This window comes from Monodon monoceros, unplaced genomic scaffold (assembly GCF_005190385.1).
Source record: "Monodon monoceros isolate NGI ecotype Baffin Bay Population unplaced genomic scaffold, NGI_Narwhal_1 Super_Scaffold_11, whole genome shotgun sequence".
Taxonomy (NCBI): Eukaryota; Metazoa; Chordata; class Mammalia; order Artiodactyla; family Monodontidae; genus Monodon; species Monodon monoceros.
In genome coordinates, this window is record NW_021703767.1 from 65,207,419 (window position 1) to 65,220,987 (window position 13,569).

Below are 13,569 nucleotides of genomic sequence, written 5' to 3' on the forward strand. Positions count from 1 at the left end.
TTTAGAGGATGTATCCTCAATACACACTCCATAGGACTCAAACAAATTCAATTTTAAAAAACAATTTAAACAATTTTTTAAAAAATCACCAAGCACTGGAGGCCCACACGTAAGGACAGCCGGCAGAACTAATACCCAAGAGATTTAGACTCCCAAGGACATCAGATACTGGAATTGTCTGACACAGGATACAGGAAAGCTCTTTTTGAAATTTTTAAAGAAAAACAATATCCTAGAGGTTACTTACCAGTTACAAAGAGGATATACTACGCATTGGAGAAATCTGGCAGATAACACCTTAACCAAGTACTCAAAGTTAATTTCACCAATAGTTCAAACTGACATCACACATGAGGTGATGCTCTGAGGACATAACATCACCATTTTTGTATTCCTGCCAGAAATACATGACTAGAATTTAATCATGAGGAAACAGTCAGACAAGCCCAAATTAAAGGATATTCTACAAAACAATTGACCTGTACACTTCAAAAATGTCAATGTCATGAAAGACAAGGAAAGATGAGGAATGTTTCAGATTAAATGAGACTGAGGAGATTTGACATCAAAACTCCTGGACTGGGACTTCCCTGGTGGTCCAGTTGTAAAGAACCTGCCTTCCAATTTGGGGGGACGCCGGTTCTATCCCTGGTCAGGGAACTAAGATCCCATGTGCTGTGGGGCAACTAAGCCTGCGTGCCACAACTACTGAGCTTGTGTGCCTCAACTAGAGAGAAGCCCGCGAGCCACAAACTACAGAACCCACACGCCCTGGAGCCCGCGCCACAGCTAGAGAAGAGAAAACCTGCATGCCACAACTAGAAACAAGCCCACGCGCCACAACGAAGAGCCCGCACCGCAACTAAGACCCGATGCAGCCAAAAATAAATAACATAAATAAATAAACAATAAATAAATCTTTAAAAAAAACAAACTCTTGGGGGCTTCCCTGGTGGCGCAGTGGTTGAGAGTCCGTCTGCCGATGCAAGGGACACGGGTTCGTGCCCCGGTCCGGGAAGATCCCACATGCCGCGGAGCGGCTGGGCCCGTGAGCCATGGCCGCTAAAAAACTCCTGGGTTGGAAAAAATTTTGTTACAAGATATATTATTGAGACAATTGGAAATGAGTATGTACAACATGGTAGATTTAAAAAAGGAGTGTGGAAGTGAAGCTATGCCAGTTCTGAGCCCAGCCTTTTTTTTTTTTTTTTTCTTTTTTTGCGGTACGCAGGCCTCTCACCGGCGTGGCCTCTCCCGTCGCGGAGCACAGGCTCCGGACGCGCAGGCCCAGCGGCCATGGCGCACGGGCCCAGCTGCTCCGCGGCATGTGGGATCCTCCCAGACCGGGGCACGAACCCGTGTCCCCTGCATCGTTAGGCGGACTCTCAACCACTGTGCCACCAGGGAAGCCCAAGCCCAGCCTTTTAAAGGCAGTTTCTGCTTCCACTTTCACTCTCTCCCATGTGACAAAGCAGTCACAGGCCAGCCCAGATTTAAAGGGAGGGGCAATATAGCCCCATTTCTCAGTGAGAGGACTGTCAAAGAATTTGAGGCTATTTTTAATCTACCATGCTGTACATACTCATTTCCAATTGTCTCGATAATATACCTCAAAACAACTTTTTTCCAATCTAAGACCACATATAAAGAAATCTCCTTAGTCTCTGTTATGGGCTGAATTGAATCTCCTCCAAATTCAGATGTTGAAGCCCTAACTCTCAGTACCTCAGAACTGACTATATTTGGAAATTTGGCCTTCAGAGAGGTCATTAAGTTAAAATAGGGTTTTTATGGTAGGCCATAATCCAACATGACCAGTGTCTTTATAAAGAAGAGGAGATTAGGACAGAGACAGCATAGACTGGGGATGACCATGGGAGAACACAGGAAGAAGGTGGCAACCCGCAAGCCAAAGAGAGAATCTTCAGAAGACACCAACCTGTCAACACCTTCATCTTAGACTTCCAGCCTCCAGAATTGTGAGAAAATACATTTCGGTTGTTTAATCCACCCAGTCTGTGGTATTTGTTATGGCAGCTCAAGCTAACTAAAACGGTCTCCATTAATCTGAAATAGTTTCTCATCTGTCCTTTTCTTTCATGACATTGACATTTTTGAAGTTTACAGACCAGTTGTTTTGTAGAATATTCCTTAATTTGGGCTTATCTGTTTCCTCATGATTGGATTCAAATTGTGCATTTTGGGCAGAAATATGATAAAGATGATATTATATCTGCAAACATCGCCTTATGTGTGATACCTATTTTTATTATTGGTGTTCTCTAGAATCACTTTTTATTGGAACCCTGAGCCACCATGTAAGTAGCCCAGCTACCCTGATGCTACCATGCTATGAGGCAGCCCACACTGGCCATGTGAAGAAGCCAACAACCACTCAGATCCACCTCCAGCTGAGGCTTAGACATCATAAAGCAGAGATAAGCCCTCCCCACTGTGCCATATCTGAATTCCTGACCCACAGACTCATGTGATATAATAGTACTACATTTTTCTTTTCAACCTCTAAATTTTGGGGTCATTTGTTACATAGCAATAGATAATCAAAGCTGACCATATATTATATGCTAATATTCTATCAATGTTAAATTCCTTGCATGTGATCCTTGTATTGTGGTTATATAGGAGAGTGACTTTATTCTTTTTTAAATTTATTTTATTGAAGTATAGTTGATTTACAATGTTGTGTTAATTTCTGCTGTACAGCAAAGTGATTATTATACATATATACATTCTTTTTCATATTTGTTCCATTATGGTTTATCACAGGATATTGAATATAGTTCCCTGTGCTACACAGTAGGACCTGTTGTTTATCAATTCTATATATAATAGCTTGCATCTGCTAATCCTGAACTCCCAATCCATCACTCCCCTACCCCCCTCCCCCTTGGTAACCACAAATCTGTTCTCTATGTCTGTGAGTCTGTTTCTGTTTCATAGGTAAGTTCATTTGTGTCATGTTTTTGATTCCACATATAAGTGATATCATATGGTATTTGTCCTTCTTTGAGATAAACAAAATGGATTAAGCTCTAGCTGGACTAGTCAGGAAAAAGAAAAAAGACTCAAATTCTCAATATCAGGAATTAGGGAGGTGACATCACCATGTATACTATAGGTATTAAAAGGATAAAAATAGATTTTTATGAATAACTTTATGCCAATAAATTTCACAACTTAGATAAAATGGACAAATCCCTTGAAAGACATAAATTACCACAGCTCCCACAGGAAGAAATAGATGAACTAAACACTTCTTTATCTGTTAAAGAAATTGAAACTGTACTTAAAAGCCTTCCCACATAGACATCTCAAGGCCCAGATAGCTAGTAAATTATAGAATTATAGAATTCACTAGCTAGAAGAAATAATATTAATTTTACACAAGATTAGAAATAATACACAAATTCTACACAAATTAGTATTTGTACTAATACCAATTTTACACAAAGAAGAAATAATACTAATTCTACACAAGATTGTCCAAAAATTTGAAGAGCAGGGAATACTTCTTAACTCATTTCATGAGGCCAACATTACCCTCATATCAAACCCAGACAAAAATATTACAACAAATGAAACAACAGATGAATATCTCAAATATACATAGAAGCAAAAATTCTAAACAAAATTTTAGCATACTAAATCCAACAGTATGAAAAGGATAATGCAACATGACCAAGAGGGGTGAGTTTATCCCAAGAATGCAGGATTGCTTTATGTTAAAAAATCAAACAGTAATTCACCATATTAGCAAACCAAAGGAGAAAAACCACATAATCACCTCAATAGATGCAAAATCTGCACTTGACAAAATCCCATAGCCATGACTGACAAAACATTCTTAGCAAACTAGGAATATGAAGGAACATCCTCAACCTGATAAAAGACATTTACAAAAATCTATAGCTAGCAACATGTTCAATGATGAAAGACAATGCTTTCTCACTAAAATCAGGAACAAGACAGGGATGTCTTCTGTCACTACTCACATTCAACATTGTATGTAGATACAAAAACCCTAAACATAATTTTAACAATCAAATTCAACAACATATAGAAAGAATACTACATTATAACCGAATGGGGTTCACAAATCAATCAACGTAATTCACTCAATCAATGTAATTCAAAAATCACTGTAATTCATCATATGAGCAAACTAAAAAGAAAAATCAGATGAAATAATATTTCTTAAAGAGTAATAAAATGAATCCAGATTGGAAAGAAGAAAAGAACTTTTTCGTAGATGACATGATTGTTTCTATAAAAATTCCAATGGAACATACAAAAATGCTACAAAAACTAATGAGTTTAGTGAGTTTGCAAGAAAAAGATGAATATTCAAAAATGAATTTCTGTATATTAGCAATGAACAATTGGAACTTGAAATATTAAGATACCACTTATAATAGCATAAAAAATATGAAAAACTTAGAGGCTAAATGTGACAAAAGATGTAAAAGGTCTTATACTGAAAATAACAAAGCATTGTAGAGAGAAATTCAAGAGACCTAAATGAATAGAGATATATACTTTGCTTATGGGTCAGAAGACTCAATATTGTCAAGATGTCATTTCTCCCCAAATTGATCTGTACAGTCAATGCCTTTCCAATCAAAATTGCAGCAGATTGTTTTCCTTCAGAAGTTGAAAAGCTAATTCTAGAAATCATATGAAAATGCAAAGGACCTAGGATTCTGAAAAACAATTTTGAAAAGGAACAATTACAAACTCTAAGTAAAACCAAAAAAACAAAGTTTTTAAAAAGGGAGCATGGGGGACTTCCCTCGTGGTCCAGTGGTTAAGAATCCGCCTTCTAGTGCAGGGGACGCGGGTTTGATCCCTGGTGGGGGAACTAAGATCCCACATGTCTTGGGGCAACTAAGCCCGCACGCTCTAGAGCCCGCCCACCACAACTAGAGAAAAGCCCGGTGCACCGCAATGAGGAGCCCACGCACCGCAACAAAGGATCCCTCAAGCCGCAACGAAGATCCCGCGGTGGGCCGCTACTAAGAGCCGATGCAGCCAAGTAAATGAATAAATAAATGAATATTTTTTAAAAATAAGATTAAAAAATGGAGCATGAAATATGATATGAATTGAGCAAGTTATGTAGTATAAGAAAGAAGAATCTACTTGGCCTTGATGCTTGTTTCATTCTCCTTTGAATTGCTCAGATTTGGAGATATTGAATGTTAATCTTCTGAGCCAACCACTCAAAATTCTATAGTAAATTATATTTGCATAAGCACAAACTATGCTACAGAGTAACTTATTGATTTCAATTTTTAAACTCAATCAATAGATAAAATACAGAAAAATTAATAATACTTATAGAACAAAATGCAAATGCTATAAACCCTAACATTGTAAATGTAAGGGTAGAGAAGACAGAAATTGAGAGGTACAGAGATTGGGTGGAAGTGAGGGGAAGGGGAGAGGTGAAGAGTAATGTGAGGGGGCTATTTCTCTCTTGTTACCTAGTAGGGAATCAAGAGTCACTACCTATTCTTGATGGAGCAATAATTCAAAGGTTAAGCATGGTATTTAAATTTATAATGATAACCAAAAGATACATGGGAAATAATATCATTAACAGAGCGCATGAAGGGGAAAAGAAATGGAGAGATAGTTTCAATGAACTAGATTTATTATCATTCATAGCTTGGGGGTTAACAGACCTTGGATAAAGTATATAAATTAAGAAATAGTGATATAAGCATAGAGTTTATAATTATAGTGCTAACCATCAAAAGAATTAAAAACAAATTCTTAAAGGTGGTTACCTTTGGGTGGTGAGACATGGGGGTGGGGGAGAGGTTTAAGGAATGAAGCAAGAAGCGTTTTTCTTTTTCCATTGAATACCATTCCATACCTTTTGAATTTTTTAACCAAGTGCATATATTACTTTTATCATAGACAGTTCTTATACAATTTTATCATTTTAGTTTTGTTTAATTTTAGGTTTAAGGCACATGAGGAGATTATAATGTACCTATTTTTAAAGTTTTATGGTCTGAACACTTATGTTTTCCAGATAAACCTAAGACACTTCACAGCCTGTCTCCTCATGGGCTGATTTTAAAAAAACAAAACAAAACAGAAAAATGCTAACCCAATCCAAAAATAATAGAAAGACAAGTTAAATCTTTACTACAGTGTCATGAAAACATCAAAGGGGGACTCCACTCACAATACATTATAAAACCTTTTCAAATCTTCTTTCCCTGCCCCTCTCTCAACGTCTCACATCATATGGTAACTGCTCCCAAATCTCTCTCCTCTTCAAACTTCAACAAAACACCTCCCACGCTGACTCTAGTCTCCTTTACTCCCCTTTCTTTCTGGGCCTGTTCTAAGTCTCTACTCGTTCAAATAGAAATCAACGTTCCCCTGATGTTCATTTCATCTTTTACCACAAGAGTCCTTCTTCTTAGTCAGGAGAAACTGGCATTATTATGATGCTATTTCTAAAAGAAAACCAAATTCTAATTTCCCCAAAATCTACCCCAAACAAATATTTGAGACATATCCTGCTGGAATTTAGTTACAAGCTAGAAGTTTCTCTACTGTAAGCATCTTAAAGATAGAAGTGGAGTTTTATTCATCTTTGTATTTGAGGAGACAACAACATGCTTCACACAGAGTAATGCTTTACACCAAATGCACATTTTACTGTTGAATTATACTTTGGAATAGCTTTTATGGAAAGTATAGGGAAAAGAAGAGGAAGAAAGCTAATGTTTACTGAGTATCTACTATGAGGCAGGCACACTATACCTTTATGGTGGTGATATATATTTCTACTTTCTCTTCTGGATCAGTAATTCTCAAACGGAAGCAAGAAAAGCAGATGTGGAGGAGTGCATGTGGGCTCTTGCTTTTTTTTTTGGAAGGTTTTTTTGTTTTGTTTCGTTTTGTTTTTAATTGAAGTATACTTGGTTTACAATATTGTGTTAGTTTCAGGTATACAGCAAAGTGATTTGGTTATACATGTATATATATGTATATACCTATATAAGTACATGTAATTTGAAATGAACCTCCATGTGAGACTATTATTCCCCACTGTGTGTGCAAGCACACACGTAATAAAACATTCTCGTAACCCTGATTCATATAAACGAAGACACTTTTACAAATACTGATGTGTCCGAAATACCATTTGACCTTTAAGTGTCGAGGGTAGGGGAGGAAGATTATGAACCATTGATGGAAACTCTGTGTGTGTGTATGTGTGCTGTATGTGTATCTACAATGCATACACACTCACAAATGCCCACTAGAGGGCAAACGCACATCTCAGACGTTAACGATTACTGGGATGCCCCTTGTGGGCATTTTAATAATTCAAGCCAAATTCCTCTAAGGCGAAGGTATGATATACAGTTTAAGGTGTGTGCAAATTAACTTTGTGATGATGTTCTTACAAATAATTCCCAGGGAGAGAAGCTAAACTTACAGCTCCACAGTTTCTAGAATCTATTGTGACTTATTTTTCGTGCAAAATGTAGTATTAATACAGATGAATTCCCTTAATAGACCATCTGATTTCATATTTAGGCTTCAGAATGAACTAGTTGCGGGACTAAAGCAAGTGACAAGGCCAGGATTTGACCCCAAATAGTTCAACTTCAGAAACTAGGCATCAACCAGGATGCATCTCCACCTCTCAGTAAGGTGAGAGAGTAGGCAAGGAGGGATGCTGGTGCCCTTCCCCCTGGTTTGCCGCCTCCCTCTGTCCCTGTCCTGACCCCCACATCTCTGCCAGGCTTGGCCGACACTGCCTTGCTCCAAGTTCTTTAATGAATTCCCACGGCAGGATCAACTCCGGACTGGCACAAGCCAGCCATGCCACCAATCTCTCCCACACCCAACCACGCTGACACTTTCCACTCCCTGCACAAGTCCTGGTCTCACACACGTCTGTGTCCCTAGAAACGCTGTCCTTGTTTTTCTGAAAATCCTCTCCCCTATTATCTGCAGGAGAAATCGTCATGCTTCAAGCCTCCACCAGAGTCACCTCCTCTAGGATATCCCCTCGACTCAGCCAGGCAATCAGTCACTCCGACTCCAGGGCTCCCATCTGTCTCCTGATATTGCAGTTGCCAGTGTGCTTGGCTCTCTTGCCACTAGGGTGAGGGCTCCCGAGGGCATGGATGGAGTCTTTTCTGCTTTGTGTCCTCAGCACCAAACCTGGTATCTGGCATGTAGAGAATGCTCAGGAAATTTGACTGGCTGAATAAATGAGTAAATGCTGAGTGTAAACAGACTTTGCAGACTCTTGAAAATTCCAGCCTTCAGGAAGGTAATTCCTTCCTGGATCCCTTGCAGAGGTGTGAGAAGGGACGGAAGAGCAAGGGGCCGGAGCCAGAGTGGCCCATGCAAGAGGCCACAGCGCCATCACACAGGCCCCGCAGAGCTTCCTTTCTCTGGTACCCCAAACATGCTTCAAAACATTAAGGTATGTGGGAAGGAGCCTGCCCCCCACCTCCGCCAATCTCCCATATCCCACGCATCCTGTACAATCAGGTGAAACCCTGTATACTTCTGTAACTCTTCTCCTTGACCTCCATTGGAGCTCCTTGCTGAAGTGAGCATTCTCTGTATAAAAGTGCTTAACCGTTAGCGCCAGCTAAAGATACAGATATTTCCACCAAGAGACTTCTGAGTTTACTTAGACTCTTACCAATCTGATCATTAGAGTAACAGTTTCCAACGCAGGACTGGGGGCTAGCTCTGCTTCTTTACTATGCTGGCTACATTAGTTTACTAGAGCTGCTGTAAAAAAGTACCACAAATTGGGTGCCTTCTACAACAGAAATTTACTATCTCACAGTCCTGGAGGCTAGAAGTCAAGATCAAGGTGTTGGCAGGGTTGGTTTCTTCTAAGGGCTGTGAAGAAGAACCTGTTCCATGCCTCTCCCCTAGCTTCTGGTGGTTTCCTGCCAATACTTGGCATTCCTTGGCATGTAGAAGCATCACTCCAATCTCTGCCTTTATCTTGACATTCGTCCTGTGTGCATGAATGTGTTCACATTTCCCCCTTTTCTAAGAACACCTTTTGTATTGGATGAGGAACCCATTCTTCTCCAGTTTGATCACATCTTAATTCATTACACCACAACCACCCTCTTTCCAAAGGAAGTTCACATTCTGAGGTACTGGAGTTAAAACTTCAACATGTGGGGCTTCCCTGGTGGTGCAGTGGTTGAGAGTCCGCCTGCCGATGCAGGGGACACGGGTTCGTGCCCCGGTCTGGGAGGATCCCACGTGCTGCGGAGCGGCTGGGCCCGGGAGCCATGGCCGCTGAGCCTGCGCGTCCGGAGCCTGTGCTCCGCAATGGGAGAGGCCACAGCAGTGAGAGGCCCGCATACCGCAAAAAAAAAAAACCTTCAACATGTGAATTTGGTGGGGGACACAATTCATCTTATAACATTGGCCGTATTTTCTAAAGCAAAAATCAGTACACATCCTTTGGCATGTGGTTTGACAATGGGGCAGAATATTTGAAATCAGGACTGTCTGGGAAATATAGGGGTTTAGGGAGGATATTTTAGGAGTAAATCCAGGCATGTGCATGTTAATCTGAAAGGTTTTAACATACCACAAGGTAGATATCCATCTGAAGAAGTTCTTCTAAATAGAATAATTAGAGGGGAAACCTGCAGCTGCTTTAAATGATCAGTTCCCACGAAATCTGTGAGGACTTCCCATGAAATTAAATTAATGTGTGATAAGCTGGTGTTAGATAGATATACACACACAATCTTACTTTGAAAAAGTGCACCAGTAAATGATATTTGTGTACATCTGACTAGGTTCTTTTAGGATCCACATGGAGAATTAAATACTTGTATACTGAGGATTGAAAAGAGCAGAATGTTCCCTGAAATAGATGTAAGATTTTTCAAGTATAATCCTTTTTACAAACTGGTACCATTTTCCCACCACTGCCAACCCCCATGACTTTGAAACATATCCAAAAGGTATAATGAAAAACAATAGGAATATATTGTCCAACTTCCAAATGTTTACAATTTGGGGGATATAATTATATATTGAGGTAACTTATATCTGTAACCTCTGATAATTCCTGTCCTCAAACTAATTTCTGCATATTGTGCTTTCAAGATAGGAGTAAAAACAGGTCTGGGGACACCAGAGATGTAAGAAAAGTGTGAGCCACAATCAGAACTGCTTCCCAAGTTGCCCACAAAAGGCAACATATCTTCAGTGTTAGAAAACTGTTTAACAAGAGGCAATCTTACCTTTTCTGAAAATGTTTCCTGGTTCTAAACAGTTAAATGTAAAGTAAATCATCTCAAACTATGTTGGAACTGGGTAAGATATAAATAAATAAATGAAAACAAAATAAAGTCTTATAAATGTGTTTTATATGGGAAATGGGACCAGGCTGGGGAAATGGGAAAAATAATCCCAAGGAACTGGATCATGATGGAGGAAACAGAAATATTGCTCAGTGAGAAGATAATAAAAATCACTCTACAATGGAATATTATTCAGCCATAAAAAAGAATGAAATAATGCCATCTGTAGCAACATAGATGGACCTAGAGATTACCATATTAAGTGAAGTAAGCCAGACAGAGAAAGACAAATATCATATGATATCACTCATATGTGGAATCTAAAAAAAAAAAAAAAGGTTCAAATGAACTTATTTACAAAACAGAAAGGAGATTCACAGGCGTAAAAAACAAACTTATGGTTAACAAAGAGGCAAGCAGGGGAGGGATAAATTAGGACGTTGGGATTAACCTACACAGACTACTATATATAAAATAGATAATCAACAAGGACCTACTATATAACACAGGGAACCATACTCGTTATTTTGTAATAACCTATATGGGAAAAGTATCTGAATCACTTTGCTGTACACCTGAAACTAACACAACATTGTAAATCAACTATATTTCAATTAAAAAAAAAATCACTCTCCTTTGTGTACTGAGCACTGGCCTGAATACAGGCCAAGTGCTAGGCTATTTCCTTATCTTATTTAATCCTCACAACAACTCTGCAAGGTAGTTATTATAACCTTGATTTATCAGGTGGAGGAACTAAGGCTCAAAGAGGTTAAGAAATTTGTTCAACCCAGGTCAGCCCCAGACCACAGCCCATGCACCCAGAGCTGGTGAGGGGCCTATGGGGGATCTGAAGCTTCTATCCTGTGCCTCTAGAGCATCTTCATCCAGAGAGGACTGAGTGAGAACACCAGGCATGTTGAGGAAGGTTGGAATGTATGAGGAGGAGGGTGCAGAGGTAGATCACGGGGCGGGGGGCATGGAGGCCTAAAAACAACTGTGTACTGGGAAAACAATTTTGTTCAAGAGGGCTATTTATAGGGATGTTTTTCCTCAGTACTCCCTTCCCCCATCTCCTCCCTTTTGTGTTAAAAGGCTCCTGGCAGATTGGTAAAGGGTTACAGGCAATGCACAGGAAACTCTGGAACACAATGAGCGGGGTGGAGACAGATCCCCACCCACCTAAGAAAATCACTTGTTTCAGTATTCAGAGACCCTGGGGGAGACAGATGGAGCTGGAACCACGTCTCTGCTCCTTTTATTGGCTTTCTCCGAGCCAGAAAGGAGGCAACATACCCAAAGGGGTGCAGAACAGAGTAAAACGGGAAGCAGAGGCAAAATAAGAGGCAACAAAACAAAACAAAACAAACAAGACACTAAGATAAATGAAATCAGCCAGATAGCTAAGTTATCCCCTCTCCCAGGGACTCCTGAATTCTATGAGGAATCTAGTTTTTTCTTCCCAGAGTCTCTGTTCAGATTAGGAACTCCCAAGATACAGAGCAGGGAGTGAGAGAAGTGATCCCAAGCCCAGCTGCTGAGAGGAACCCCAGAACCTATTGCTAGGTCCTCAGGACAGACCCAGCCAGGCCTCGGGGGGCTGCCGGTTCCAGCAACGCCCCACACCCCCCAACCCAGACATCTTTCCCTCTGGGCCACCGAACAGACACCTCCACCCAAAGGGATACAAATTCAGACTTAGAAACTAAGGCCACTACTATATATAAAATAGATAATCAACAAGGACCTACTGTGTAGCACAGGGAACTCTACTCAATACTCTGTAGTAACCTAAATGGGGCAAGAAGTTGAAAAAGAATACACATATGTATAAATGAATCACTTTGCTATACACCTGAAACTAACACAACATTGCAAATCAACTCTCTATTTTCCAATATAAAATAAAATTTTTAAAAGAACTAAAAAAAAAAAAGACCCTGCACAGATTCCCATGTTGGTATAATAGTGATTCTACCCAGGGCACTTGGCTCTCCCCCTGGCCTTGTGAAGTCTCTTCTCTGCATGTGACTCTAGGAAGGAAGTTTCCCACTGCTGTTTGGCTGAGTCCAGCGCCCACGTGGAGTGGGACAAGAGGGTCTTGTGCTGCCTGGTTTGTTCATCGTTTCTGAAATACTGAAGAATCATTTAGTGCTACACTGTGCATTATGGGTCAAATGTGGCTACGGTTTTTAAAACACTCTGCAGGACACAAAAGATCTCTAAACCTCTTGCTTTTGAACAACATTCAATGCAAAGAAATTAGAATGTAACTAAAATATTGGAGGGGGAAAACTTATTTCTCAAATAATTTCAAATACTGTGTGCAGGTGTCTCATCTAATCTCTAGTCCTAACCTCTCAATTTCTACCCAGTCCTGCATTTTACACTATCAAAGGACTTTTCCTCCTGACAGCTCTGACATGGCCCTTGACAGGTATGTTTTATCTTTCTCCAAAAAATAGTATTTACCCTTACCAGCCCCCAATCCGATAAACTTGGGGTCATCTTGGGCTCTACCCCCTCCTACATCTCGTCTTTTAAATAGAAGTCTGAGGTTCTGAATTAGCGGGTAGGGGCATTGATCGATGCAATTTTATTATAAAAAGTTAGTAAGACTTTCTTTTTTGAAACCAAGTCTTTTTCTTTCTCATTATTCCCTCACCTTCTGCCCTTTCTACTCCAAAATGCCTAGTTGATGGGGAAGCAACTGAATCACATTCTCAGCTAGGGAACTGAGGCTGTAAAGCTGTGTTTCCCAATGTGTTTTCATTTATTTATTTATTTTTTGCCCTGAGGAATACAGTTTTGCAACTCTAGGAACTGAAAAGGAACTTAAATACAGAATGCTTCAGAAACAAAGAGAGAGAGAGAGAGAGAGAATATCATTTATAATAATAATGTCTGTCTTTCACCTTTTAAGCTGGGAGTGGGACCATTTAAAGCCTTCCTCCTTCTTCGTTATCACCACAACTGCTTGCTCTTAGAACCACATTTAGAAGCAAAACTGGCTTTCATGGTTGCAGAGTTGGTGGAGCAATGGGAGGTTAGCTGCCATGTTTCAGGATGTAACGCCTGCAGGCTAAAGGTTATTCCTGCTTCTAGGATGGGGAGACTGATTCTGGTTCTCGTTCCTTCTCTCCCGTCGAGTTGACCTCTCCTCCACTCTGTTCTGTTTGATTAGAGATTGGTAATGTGGACCTCCCTCAACCCC

The 13,569-nt window shown here is 40.1% G+C and overlaps 1 protein-coding gene across 1 annotated transcript in view; it reads right to left on the minus strand.

The window, feature by feature from the left end:
• B4GALT4 (beta-1,4-galactosyltransferase 4) overlaps positions 1-13,569 on the minus strand; it is a 56,306-nt gene that overhangs the window by 29,767 nt on the left and 12,970 nt on the right. The window lies entirely within an intron of this gene.